We start from the raw sequence: 12,032 nt of genomic DNA, 5'->3' as shown, positions 1-12,032 counted from the left end.
AAAGTATAAGATCCTTTGAATATTAAGTTATTCTGTGTAAATTCAAGTAACATATACACAGAGTAACACGTTCGTACTTTTACTAAAAATGAAAATCATTTCTTATTGAAGAATTGAATTGAATTTAATTAAAAATTTATTAAGAAAATTGAAGAAGAAGAAGAAGAAGAATAAGAAGAAGAAGAAGAAGAATAGAGTGAGATTTAAATCTATAGAAAACGAAAAAAGAAAAGAATTCGTTGGAGATTCGAAAGTAAGGCTATTTACAGTTATCAAATGGCAATCTTAGAAGAATTTCGTTTGGCGACTTTAACCTAGCCGTTTTCAAGGGAAAATCCGAGAATAAAGTTTTGGGAGAGGCTATACGCGGTTGGTAATGGAAGGAAAAGAGATGAGACGAGGAGAGAAAAGCTTGATCCGAGTCGACAGGACCTCTCGCAGCAAGACTTTAGGGTGAAAGCAGCTTCGAGTTTAAAGGTTGAGCTTGGGATCTGGATGTCACCCCGTGCGCTAACGTAGAACTGGGGATTAGAGAGAGAGAGAGAGAAAGAGAGAGAGAGAGAGAGAGAGAGAAAGAGAGAGAGAGAGAGAGAAAGGGAGGGAGAGAGGGAGGGAAGGAGAGAGAAAGAGAGATGGAATCCTTTCTCATTTCTCTCCTCGTGAAACGAGGCTTCAAAGGAATCTCCCTGCCGTTTTGCGAAATGCGCTTAACTTTCTACCCGCAACAACGCGTCCACGACAACGACGACAACTTCTTTCTCTTATTTTCTTCTTCTTTTTCTTTTCTTACGACTTATTTCTCTCTCTACCTCTACCTCTCTCTCTCTCTCTCTCTCTCTCTCTCTCTCTTTTCTTCAATTTCTCTCATTCTTTGTTTTATTTCACAACTATGACGTCGTACGTCCAACTGTAAGTAAAATCTCGTAGTCTTAGGAATCGTCTCGTTGACTGATCCCCTTTGGGTTTTCTGAAAGGAATCTCTCTTTAAGTCCGTCGTCCGATTTACATAAAACAATTCTATCTCAGAAATTTTTAAATTTAACGAGAATAATGTTCTCTGAATGATTCGTAAATAAATCTATTACAAAAACGAGTGATCCTTTATAAACACAAAAAAAAAGATTACAATTTGCTAATGTCATTAATGAACGACGGATATTCCGTTTGAGATATATTGACGAAACTTGGACTTTGTGAATAGTGTCGCGATCAACAATCGTGAGGACACAAAGAGGATGAAGAGGAAGAGGAAGTGAGTGATACGACAATGACGATTATACCGACGGAAGTGTAGAACAATTAGAAATGTAAGCCTATTATCGTGCGTAGATTCGGATCAACAATAATTAGAGAGAACGCGTTTACGTTCGTGATGCGACTGAACCGTCCAACGACGAAGGCACGCGTACTTGAAATCGAATGCAAACAAAGGTAACTGAGTGTACCGCCCAACCTACAGTCTGATCTCTCGTTACACGTTCGTTAGGGTTTACATGGCCGTTTCTAATCTACGAATTCCATCTCTTCTCTCTTCGTTCAACTAACTCCGTATCTACTCTAGGTTATTTGTATTTCGTTTCTATAAAGCTTCGCAAGCTTTCAGAATTACACTTAGATTTGTCCTTCTTTTAATTACTCTTCTCAAACTATTCTCCGTTTCCAACGAAAATCGTCGAATCTTCGAGAACCAATAAACTCTTTCTCATCTCTCTCTCTCTCTCTCTCTCTCTCTCTCTCTCTCTCACATTCTACTCGTTCCTATTTATTTTCACTTTACGTGTCCACCGAGAGAAACGACGAGAACCAGCCAACGAATTTCCAGTTGAAACAAGGAGAACGAGCAAATGCGAAAAGGAGGATTGAATTCTATCAAACTTTCTAGATCGAGATATCTTCTCTCTCACACACTCTCTCTCTCTCTCTCTCTTTCGCGGGCATGCTCGCGATTCACAAATAAATTCGAGAATTATTAGCAGCATTTCGAACGATCATTCAGATCTTTTTGTTCAACCTTATGATCCTATCTCGCGAGATAGATAGACAGATAGATGGATAGATAGATAGATAGATAGATAGATAGATAGATAGATAGATGGATAGATAGATAGATAGATAGATAGATAGATAGATAGATAGATAGATAGATAGATAAATATATATATATATATATATATATATATATATATATATAAAGAGAGAGAGAGAGAGAGAGATAGAGTCCGTCGATTAATGTACACCTGATAATAATAATACAGAGAGGCCGAAGAGCCGTGGTAAAGTGCAGTTTAATGCACTTCCAACTAGCACTAGAGGAGTATCCTTGATCCGTACGCGATACTCGACTTCGACCAGATTACCGAGTAACGATCGCTAAAGCTGCATCTACTAGGGCGTTTATATCGAAGGGAAACGATAGAGAATAGTGATATGTATATATATATATATATATATATATATATATGTATATATATAAAGATACAAAGAGAGAGGAGAGAAAGAGAGAGAGAAAAACGTAGGAAAGGGAAAGACTACGTTATCGCCAAGTACAAACTATGTCTGATAATATTGAGATACGATCCTTGCTTGTTTATATTGTATTCCAACAAAAAATAGCAATGGAATATGTAAGTATACCTCTTTAACATTTGAAAAATTTCCCTTCTTCAAATATGATTTAAATATTCTTTTCTGATCGAAAATGCGTTAACTTCTTCATCGTTTCGCAGATTTTCTTTTGAACTACGAGTTTCGGAATTTCAATTTAATCTGCAAGAGGGAAAAAAAATATTGCTAACAGTGAAATCTTGAGGTAACAAGAGTGGACTTACTTTCGTGGTACAGGCTCGATATGATCAAAGAATGTGGTATACAACGTCGATTCTGATGGGGGAGAAGAAGAGGAGAGAAACGAATTGACTCCGTAAGATGAAAGAGAAACTCGTAAGGGGAGATGGTATATTCCTTTCAAGTATATAAGACGCGGATTTTTCGACAGCCATTGGTCCTCCATTTGGATACGTAGTACTTACTTTAAAAAAAAAAAAAAAAAAAAAAGATGAAAAAATAAACAGAAAGAGAATATTGAGGGAACAAAAACATGCTAACGAAATACGAGTAGATTTCTTGTAATTAGACGGGAAGCGGTCATCGAAATATTGAAATACATATTTGTGGGAACTGAAATATCTTTGAAGGATGAGAAGGGAACTACAACCACATGAAAAAGATTTCGCCTTTATTCCGCGAGCAAAAGCGTAGAAATTTCAATCTTAAAAATGAAATCCGAATATCCGTCCGAGGAAGAAGGTAAAAGAAATAGAAAAAAAAAAAAAAAAAAGAGATACAATCCCGATGCTCACGAATCGTACGAAATAATATAGTAAGTTTCTTTCTATTTCTACTTCGAAATATTTTTAAATATATAAAAATGGCAAGAGCGACCAAAAGATAAGATCTTTAATTATTTTTCTTTTCTATTACGTTCTTTTTATGTTCGTCATAAAAAGAAAGAGAGAGAGAGAGAGAGAGAGAGAGAGAGAGAGAGAGAGAAAGAGAGAGAAGGATAGGAGAAAAAAGGAAAAAAAAAGAAATAAAACGAAGGAGAAGTAGTGAAAAAAACTTGCTCTCGTTTCGCACGGATTCCAATCGCCGATACGACGAATATTTCCAGTGACTACGATTTCTTCGCGATCAAGAAAGAATTCGATCGATCGATCGTTCGATCGATCGATCTACTATATCTGCAATGCCAGTTGAAAAGAGAGTAATCAGAGTCAATTACATATCGGTGAACGGTTCGGTGATCTCGTTGCAGATTTCTACGAGACGATGCTGCAATAGAGAGAAAAGGGATATATATATATATATATATATATATATATATATATATAGAGAGAGAGAGAGAGAGAGAGAGAGAGATAGAGAGATAGAGAGAGAGAAAGAGAGAGAAAGAGATAGAGAAGAGGAAGAGAAGAGATAGAGGGAGAGAACCCTTCAAATTGGCGGAGCATAGAGAGATGCAACGCACCACGCGTTACTACTACCGATGCTCTAATTACCGGCAATTACCGTTGCCTAATCAATTACGGTAACGCAATCTGCTCGCATACCTACTACTATCGACTGACCAGGTACGGTAATTGCGGTACCCTTCTCCACTGATTATGACGCCATACACCACGAATCCATCTCCTTGCTACTCAAACGACTGGATTCTCATTTCTTTTCTAATTTTCTATTTTTCCACAGATCTCTTTAAAACGATCCCTAAGAAAACTCGAGTAAAGTCATTTTTGATAAACTCGATTCGAAGGAAAGTTAAAGGATAAAAGACAAAAAATAGAATGAGAGGGAGAGAAGAACGTGCTATAAAGTCGAACGACAAACACCGATCCTTTCTTTCTTTTTTGCTTTTTTACTCCCTTTTCACTTTTTTTCTTTTGCTATTCTCCACCTCCTTCGACTTTATCTTGAACAAAAAGAAACCGTCTAAAGTATAGAAGGTGAAGTGAAGGGAGGAGAAAGAGGAGGGTACATAAGTAATCGTCCTTTATGGGAGGTCGCATGAGCAGGTCGTGTTGGAGCTCGTTGAACGATCAACTTTACGAGCGGCTTCTTTTCCTCGTCTTACGACGATCCAGAATATTTTGTTTAAATAGGATCGGTTACGCCGGTTACGGTTTCGATAAGCATTTACCAGGTGCCTCCTCCATGTCGGCGAGACTTCGAGCACACGGAGGACAGGAATGTCTGCCAGCTGAACGTTTGTCGATAGCTTTAGGAGGATCGATAGAAAGAAGAGAGGGAGACGAAGATAAAGAGAAAGAGAAGAAGCAAAGGAGACAAGAAAGGACGACCAAAGCAGAGGGGACAGCAACGCTTCTTAATGCCTTCAAGAAACTTAGTTTTACGATCGTTCGATTGGATTTGTCAGGCTTATTTACCGTTTTATTCGGAACAAACTTCGTTAAGTGGACTTATAATTTAATCTGCCTATGTTCCCCTCATCCGTCCTTTCTCTCTCTCTCTTTCTCTCTCTCTCTCTCTTTCTCTCTCTCTCTCTTATTCTCTCTTGCGTACCTCTCGAAGATGCAACTAACGTTATTATCAAAAGAAGAAATAAAGACGCATTTAAGATGATTATTCTATCGTTTCTGAAGGGGTCCGAGATACTTCGAAGAAGAACTTCATCAAAGTACTCATTCTCTCTCTCTCTCTCTCTCTCTCTCTCTCTCTCTCTCTCTCTTTATTGAGTGAGTTTAATAATCGAATCGAAGTCGCGACGTGCTTCCTTTTCGATCAAAGCTCTTGGAAAAATAGTGAGAGACGATACTAAAAGATGTATGGTTTGAATACAATTTCCACGTTTGCTATTCATGCTTTCAAAAGAAATAAAAAAAAAAAAAAAGAATAACAATATATAGTTCATAAATATATTCAATAAGAATTAAACGAAAATTCGATTCAAAATTACTTCTCGATTAAACTACTGCATGCATATTTTCTGAATTTCTTTTCTTTTTTTTTCTTTTTTTTTTTTTTTTTTTTTTTTTGAATCTGTGCCATTTGTCTAGGATCTAGAGCAAATGCATAGATATAAATTTACTTCGATCGCATTTTCTTTCACGGTTAAAAGCCAGCGAGTAGCTCATAAATCGAAGATCGATGTTCATAGGCTATCACTATCATGTCGATGTTAAACGTATGTATGTATGTGCATATGTACATAGACAGGTAATAGTACATATACATAGACGATCATGTAAGTTCGAACGTTTCTAGCGTGAATATACTTCGTCTCAGATATTGAGAAGCAAAGAGAGATAGAAAGAGATAGAAAGAGATAGAGAGAGATAGAGAGAGAGAGAGAGAGAGAGAGAGAGAGGCATGAAATGCATCTTGGCTATTGCACGCTCACGATAAGCTCGCGTATCAATCATTACCTTAGCCGTGTAATTGAACGCGAAAGAGAGAAAGACAAAGAAGAAGGAAGGAAGGAAAGAGAGAGTAAGAGAGAGAGAGAGATAGGAGGAAGATGAAGGACTAGAATGACCGAGTCGAAAGAAAGAGAGGGAAAGAGAGAACGGAGGTGGATAGTCACGGTAACGAGCTTTTTCCATGGTCGCGTGGGAGCCGTCGGTATGGGCGTACCGGTGCACGAATATAGCTATGCATATACGGGGTGTCACGAAAGTATAAACGAGTAATATCTCTAGTCCCATATTATACTCTCCAATCGTTGATCTTGTACCACTCCCATGGTAATAGTCGATCGATATCTTCCCTAATTAATACGATTATATGTAAATCGAACAACGTTATAAGATATATCCAATGGTATTAGAATTTCAATAACTAGATATCGAAACGACCATCGAAGTGACCTTTACCGATTATCAAACCTATAACAAGATCCAGCACTCGCGCACATTATATTATATCTGTGGACATCTACATACGTTAGATCATAATTCGTTAGTTAAAAATTAAACAGTAGATAGTTGTTTTGTTCGTGAAGTTATTCTGTTAGACCGATAACGAGCCAATGCTCGTTACAACACTTTCGGTATAGGAGGTATCGGAGAGAAGGTGGTATAGGAGATATCGTAGATCGATATTAGTGTCGCTTAACGCGTGTCCCGAGACACTTCGTACAAGGTACGGATTTATACGTGACTTTCCTTCCGCTCTTTATGGAACACAATGTAAATAAGTACTAGGGACTGAGAAGGAACGGCGTCGGCAACGAGAAACGAATGAGAGAACAAGACCGAGTATGTAGAAAGAGATGGAAATAAAGACAGACAGAGAGAAATAGAAAGAGAAAGAGAGAGAAAGAGTAAACGGAGGCCGAACAAACGGGCTAGCGGGTAATAAGTATAAAGCAATTACCGTGGCATTGTGCTCCGTTCGAAGGAACGTTGGTGTCGTATCCGATCGATCGAGACACAGGGGGCTATTAATTATCTGAGATTGCTTCGAGCCAATGCGCAGAGCGCGGGGTTAAGTGACTCCGCGGCACCGAGAAAACGCCATTGTTTTGTCGGCTAAAGAGAAAGAGTAAGAGAAAGAGAGAGGAGGGGGAGAGGGGGGGAGGGGAGAGAGAAAAAGAGAGAGATTCGCGGACGGATCAAGTCCACGGATCGAACACGAAAGGGCCACTCGAGAGTCGTGACCAAGCTCAATGAGCTGCAGATGCTCGTGTTCGACTTCCGTCGCTCTTGATCTCCTTCTCCACTCACGATTATCCTCCAACCAGCGCCTTAGCAGCCTAACTATTACTTCTTCTACTACTACTATTACTACTATTACTCCTACTACTACTATTACTACTAGACCGGCTCTTCTCTTCTTCTCAGATCTTCACTTCATTCCCCTCACCTCTCACCATTTTCATCATCCTTTGGATAACCATTAAAATTTGCGAGCTCGCTTTTCTCAAGATCTTCTAACGAACGATATTTAAAAGTTAAATGACAACGCTTATCGGTGGTTACATCATGAAGCTTCCCGACATCGATATCGGTCTCTCATTCCTTGTGAATTTTTTATACCACGCTCTTTCCGTTCTCGTCTCGACGATTTTCCAAAGAATTTTCCTTCTTTTTATTTCCTCCATCCCCAATGCTATCAACTTCGCCAGGGTATTCATTGAAACTCAGAATATATATTTATCAAGATCGACTTACGAGCGTTCTTTTCGAAATTGTATATATATATATATATATATGTGTGTGTGTGTGTGTGTGTGTGTGTGTGTGTGTGTGTGTGTATAAAGGAAATGACGTTGAGGCATAGAAAAATAAAAAAAAAAGTACTTCAATAATCGCGTAAAATATATAAAGTCGATGGGTCACAGAAGAATAAATAAAAACGTAATATTTTTTATGCTTTAATCGAAATATAGATGGCTACTATCGGAAGCACGTATTATACTACAACTATTACTACTACCATACCATGACCCGTTCCAATTTGGCCCGATCGAACTGGGATACGTTCATAATCGGTAAAGTGTTCGACCATTCCGCTTCTTCAATCTCTCCTAATGAAAAAGCGGTTCGTAATGAAAAAATAAAACATAAGAAAAAAGAAGTTAAAGATAGCCACTAGCATCAAGGAAGAGTAATTTCAGAATAATTCGAAGCGTGGATCGGAAAGAAGTTGTTTCTCTTTTACGTGGCGTTAAATCGATGTGGTGACGATGTTACAAAGTATAATATCGTTATCTTGAAATTATTGAAATTATTGTTGCCCGTAACGTGTAATTGCTGAGTTGAAAGAAACGTTTATCTTGAATATCCGAACGTATATTTTTAATTATTTCCTGATTGAGGATTAATCAAACTACTCTTCTTCTTCTGGTTATGATTTCTTGTATAATTATTATTATTTTATTATTAGAAAGAGAGAGGAAGAGAGAAAGAGGTATATTGCAACGTATGCACTTCGAAATACGATTCTTTAAACCAGTAAACGAGTAATAAAATATTTAATAAACGTAGTAAAAGATTTGAGCAAAATTATTGTAAATACTACGAACGTGAATCCATAAAAATACTCGGCATACACGATGAAAATATTAGTTAGGGTTATTGATCATTTTGAGATTTTCTTACAAAAATTTCGCGTATTTCAAATTTTTGTGTTGGGGTTTTGGTAGATAATATTGCTAAAGTGCAGCAAAACTCCCGGCGGTTTCATAATATAATTCCCCTATCGAAAGTTTCGTTGGAATTATAGTTTAGCAACGATGGCTAAAAATGAACGAGGTTTCTTCATGACAGGTAGGAAAGGTAAAATCTGTTATCTCTCTCTCTCTCTCTCTCTCTCTCTCTCTCTCTCTCTCTCTCTCTCTCTCTCTCTATCTATCTATCTTTCTTTTTATTTAGCGATATGACCAGCACGCGAGAGAACGAAGAGGAAAAGTAACAGGACCAAAAGACGATGTACCACGCTGACCTAGTTGTTCTTCAGCGGCCGTTGTTTCGCTCGAGCAACCACTTTCATCCTCGAAAATTTGCTACCACCATCGTGGTTGCATTCTTTTTCTATGCACTACTGCTCTCCAAGCTTTATGAAGTTCTGACCCAGATGCATCTAACCATACCTTCCTTTTCTCGTTTCCGCATAGCTACGTACGTATGTAAATGATATTTCCCACCTAACGAGCTGAAGCGAAACAAAAGAGTGAAAGGAAATAAAGAAAGAAAGAAAGGAAGAAAGAAAGAAAGAAAGAACGAAAGAAATAGATAGAATCACTGGACTCGCGAAAGCAACAACACTACCACTGCGTAACGCTCACGATTACGATATTCAATCTGGAACACAGACCCTCCCTCTGCAACGTGAAAAGCAATGAACGATGGGAGGATTGGACATGTTGATGAATAAACAAAGGGAGTTGATAAATAATTAAAATTACGCGCTCGCGGTATATGTGGTAGATAGATACATGTATCGTTGTAATTGGTTCCTGAGTAAAAGCGAGTTAAAGAGAAGCAACAAACGAATCGCTTGAGACTAACCTTTGTGGTTCGTAAAAATGATATTAAATTCTCTTTCTTTCTTTTCCTTTTTTTTCTTTTTTTTTTTTTGCTCTCTTTCCCTTCTGTTACCATCCTACTCTTTTAGTCGGACGCTTGGTATTACACAAAAATGGAATGAGATCTCTTTCGGACAATAGAATTTAAAAGCCATTTTCCTCCGTCCTTCGTTCGAAATTCCATCGAGAATTCGAATTGAGACATGAAATACCTCTCTCTCCCTGTCTCTTTCTCTCTCTCTCTCTCTCTCTCTCTCTCTCTCTCTTTCTTTCTTTCTCTTTATCTAGCAGATACATCGTCGAACTTTTGCTTGACTTTATACGAAGAAACACCGAAACTTTGTTCTACCGACGATCGTGAGAGTGCAGCAAAGAGACTGGGAAAAGAGACTAGGAGGATAACGGTGGAGGTATAACGACAGATCGACGCTCGAGAGAGGATCGACTTTCTCATCGTCTCTCGGAATATGCTAAACGCGTCTACTTCGTGCCGAGACCAGCTTCTTGAAATATGCTTTGCAGTATCTTCGAAGAAGAAGATGGTGTAAGAGAAGAAGGGAAAAGGAAGAGGAGAAAAGGGAGAAAAAGAGAAAGAAGAGGAGGAGGAGGAGGAGGAAGAAGAAGAAGAAGAAGAAGAAGGAAGGATGTTTACCGTTCTCTAGGAGAGTACATTGTAAGCGAAGGGAACGAGCTACGATCTAAATCGAACGGTGAACATTCACGATCATTTTCTCGCTCTGACCCCGATCGATATCGGCTCGAAGAGCGAGCCCACGCAAACACAACTTACGAAAGCTTGGCCGTTCCTTCTGTCGCACGCGTGCACAAGAAAGAAAGAAAAAAAGAAAAAAAGAAAAAAAGAAAGAAAATATATAGAAAGAATAAGAGAGAAGATTCGAGAGAAGACGAGACGAGATGAGGGAAGAGAGAGAAAGAAAAGGTCGCGGAGCACGACGAGAAGAACTCTTCGTGCAAGCACGACACAACGACGATACAGAGAAAGAGAGAGAAAGAGAGAGAGAGAGAGAAAGAGAAAGAGAAAGAGGAAGAAAGAGAGAAAGAAGAAACATAGCGTGGAAGAACGAGCTCGATGTGTGCCTCGTATCCGCTGAAATGGACTATTGTTCTGGACGATGCTTCGACGACCACCCTCTCTCGGAAATAAAACGATCGAGACGCAGAGATCTACAGTTCTGGGCATCGGGTCGAGCATGTAGGCCGTCAGTGACCTATTCGAACCGAACGAAATCCGCTCCATGGACCGCAATTTCGAAGGACAAAGAAGAAATCCAGACCCTACGTCGATCCGTTTAAATTCATCCGCGCGAAACCCCAGACTCCGAAAGTCGATCCTCTCTCTCTCTCTCTCTCTCTCTCTCTCTTTCTCTCTCTCTCTCATGCTACGATCTCGTTTCGACTTTTCGAGGCTTCTCTTTTCTCTTAGTAAAACACAGCACCATGTAAGATCTATGGATTACAAGGCGGATTAAAAACGACGTGTTACCGAATAAATTACATTTACATCTTTCTTAGATAAGATACGTACAATAAAGATAAAATAAAAAAAAAAGAAAAATAAAGAAAAGAAAAGAAACGAAAGAAAGATAAAAAGAAAAGGAAGAAAACGAAAGGAAAGCGAAAGAAGTTAAATAAATTCTCTTTTCAACGTTATTCTTACTTCCTTTTTAGAATAATATCGCTTGATGTAATTTAAAACACGCTTAGGTAGATATATGGAAACACGAGAAAGAGCTTACAAATCGTTTTCCCGATCTTACGAATCACTCGAATCCTGAGGATCATAAAACGCAGGCTCGTTTGTAAATGCACCATTGTCGGAAATCGATCGGATTTATACTGGAAGGAAAGCCTTGAACGTAGCACTCGTAGACTCGATATCCGTTTTTCTTTCTTGCGGTCGATGTAAACGAAACGAGCGACTAGGAGAAAAAAAGAAAGAAAAGTATAAGTACACTTTCTTCTACAAGAACAAGGGAACGAGAGAAAAGGGGGGGAGAGAGAGAGAGAGAGAGAGAGAGAGAGAGAGAGAGAAGGGAATGAAATTCGGCTCTCTAGACTTTAGGCCCGTTCAACGGGAGTAACTTATACTTCGATTTTAAATTCAGTCCCTATTTACATCCATAAAACGTGCATCCGTGCGAATGGACCTTTAGTTCCTTCGAGTCGACGCATATGTTTGCGCGCCTATAGAAAGTAAATAAAAAAAAAATGATATACACGTGTATAAAGAGAAAGAAAAAAAAAAAAAAAAAGAAAAAACGAAGGAAGAACAATTTGCGGAAAGCTGTTCGAAGTTGCTTTCGCATTCGAGCTATCGGATATTTTCCTCCTTCGAAAAGCTAAGCATCTCTTCCCTCCGCATCCCCTCCTCACATCGTCCCATTCCCTCTTTTCTGGATATTGCGCGTCCGTCGTTCGACGGGATGCGTCAGGTGCATATTGTTCGATGTCTCGTTTTTCCTATACG

The 12,032-nt window shown here is 38.7% G+C and overlaps 1 protein-coding gene and 1 long non-coding RNA gene across 5 annotated transcripts in view; both read right to left on the bottom strand.

Moving 5' to 3' along the window:
• LOC124947958 (protein slit) overlaps positions 1-12,032 on the bottom strand; it is a 309,824-nt gene that overhangs the window by 130,859 nt on the left and 166,933 nt on the right. The gene's annotated exons all lie outside the window — the stretch shown is intronic.
• LOC124947959 overlaps positions 11,388-12,032 on the bottom strand; it is an 8,573-nt gene continuing 7,928 nt past the window's right edge. The window contains exon 3 of the long non-coding RNA XR_007100556.1: positions 11,388-11,484. This is a non-coding gene — a long non-coding RNA (uncharacterized LOC124947959). The remainder of the gene's footprint in view (positions 11,485-12,032) is intronic.

Source organism: Vespa velutina, chromosome 3 (genome assembly GCF_912470025.1).
Source record: "Vespa velutina chromosome 3, iVesVel2.1, whole genome shotgun sequence".
Taxonomy (NCBI): Eukaryota; Metazoa; Arthropoda; class Insecta; order Hymenoptera; family Vespidae; genus Vespa; species Vespa velutina.
The sequence above is the reverse complement of the archived record's forward strand: the minus strand, read 5'-3'. Positions and strand labels throughout refer to the sequence as shown.